Below are 2,500 nucleotides of genomic sequence, written 5' to 3'. Positions count from 1 at the left end.
ATATATATATATAAGTTTAGATATATACACCTCCATATCTATAATTATATATGTTTTTATATTCATATCTATTTTCCTGTATATCTGTCTATTCATCTATCAATCTATCTATTCTACTTATTGGTCTATCTATCTACCTATCCATTTATCTATCTACCCATGCATCCTTAATCTGTCTATGCATACATACATATAAGGATAATTTTATAACGTGTTCTGAAGTCTATGTAAATAGGGTCGCATTTATAGATGATAATACAAAAAATATATAAATAATTATCAAAAGCATAATGATAGTAATATCAAAGATGAATGAACAGGCAAGCAAAACAAAACTAGTAAATTACACACATAAAGAAAATCCGACAAAGAAAAGGAGACAACGCAAATAAAAGAAAAATATAATCGATCAATAAACAGATAGACAGACAAATAGATAATTTTGAAAAATATAATTAAAAAAACATATGGATGACAAGGCTTCATTTGAAAGCCGGTGAGTAAGTGAGTGACCTGACTCTTTGACCTGAGTCATTCACACTCACATTCAAGACTCATTGGTTCATTTGTTGAGTCGCTATTTTGAAATAGTCATAATATTTGTTGTTGTTGTTGCTGTGTCTGGGAACCACGGTGGGTAAGGACAAATCTTAGACTTTGAGTTAATACTTACAAGTCAATACACGCTGGCTTAGGCTGGACTCGCAAGGCCATAGCCCGGGCATAGCGTCTGCTTGGTATATCTGGTATTATTATTATTATTTTTTTATTATTATTATTATCATTATTATTATTATTATTATTATTATTATTATTATTATTATTATTATTATTGTTATAATTATTATCATTATTGTTATTATCATTATTATTATCATTATTACCATTATCATTATCATATTTATTATCATTATCATATTTATTATCGTCATCATCATAATTATTATCATAATTATCATTATCATTATCTCAATTTTTTGTCATTAGCATTAATAAGATTGTTATCATCACCATTACCATTAGTATTACCTCAATATTTATCATTATAATTGTCATTACTATTATTATGATTGCTATTATCATTGTCATTACTATTATCATTATGATTTCTATTATCATCCTCATTATTATCACTATCATTACCATTAACATTATGATCATTATCATTATCATCATTACCATCATATCATTATTGTCAGCATCATTATCATCATTATTATTCTTATCACTATCGTTATCGTTGTCATCATTATCATTATCATCAATCTCATCAATATAAACCGCATCATCATGATCATCATCATCATCACCATAGTTATAATCATCATTTCGTTATTACTACTAGGGGGGGGGGGGGGGGAGGGGGGGGGGGGGGGGGGGGGGGGGGGGGGGGGGGGGGGGGGGAAGGGGGGGGGGGGGGGGGAAAAATATAAAATAAAGAATGGATGGTAGATTAGATAATTTATTTTCTAATAATGAAAGGGAAGTGGAAATGAAAAGATGAAGTATTTCTCTTTTTGTTGATAAAATTTTTTCTTATTGGTATGGAAGGATCGTATTTCTTTTATGATAATTATAATTTTTTTTTCTTAAATAGATAAAAGTGTTGAATAAGTATTGTGATAATTTATTGTAGTGTTCATGCAATAAAGATCGGATATTGTGTTAACATTGATACTTTTATCTGCAGAGTTTTTATGTTTTATTTGGTGTTATGTGTTGTGTGTCGGTGTGTGTCGGATGTCGATGTGTGTGTGTGTGTTTCTGTGAGTTAGTGTGTATATGTGTTAGTGTGTTTGTGTGCGTATTTATCGTGTGTGTGTGTGTGTGTGTGTGTGTGTGTATTTGTTCGTGTGTGTGTGTGTGTGTGTGTGTGTGTGTGTGTGTGTGTGTGTGTGTGTGTGTGTGTGTGTGTGTGTGTGTGTGTGTGTGTGTGTGTGTGTGTGTGTGTGTGTGCGTATTTGTTCGTGTGTGTGTGTGTGTGTGTATGCATGTGAGTTCATATGCAAACGTCTGTACGTATGTCAGAAGATTAAATCATTTTGAAACCAAAACCCGAGAAATATACAAATTCAGAAGAATTCATAATCAACTTTAGAGACACAGAAAAGTGAGTGCCCTCGAGACAGTGCCAGTGCAAGTGACCAATGACTGGGTCACACAAAGGTCACCGAGTGGGCGGTAGGAATGGGTGGGACGGTGAATGTGTGTGTGGTGTGTGTGTGATGTGTGGTGTTTGTTGGTGGGGTGGAGTGAATGTAGGCGTTGATAGGTGGCTAGACATTCTAGTGTGTAGGTAGTTTATTTGGATTGGATGATAAAAACAGATTCATATATATTTATATTTAGATATATATGTATGTATTATATATATATAATATATATATATTATATATATATATTATTATTGGGGGAAGGAAAAGTCAGCCAGTAACATTATGGAAAGCAGAAGGAGAGAGAGAGAATTGAGAGAGGAGAGAGAAGGGGAGAAGAAAAAGGA

Source organism: Penaeus japonicus, unplaced genomic scaffold, assembly GCF_977035675.1.
Source record: "Penaeus japonicus unplaced genomic scaffold, GWHDUDI00000001_assembly GWHDUDI00000029, whole genome shotgun sequence".
NCBI classification, from domain to species: Eukaryota; Metazoa; Arthropoda; class Malacostraca; order Decapoda; family Penaeidae; genus Penaeus; species Penaeus japonicus.
Note: the sequence above shows the minus strand (reverse complement) of the source record.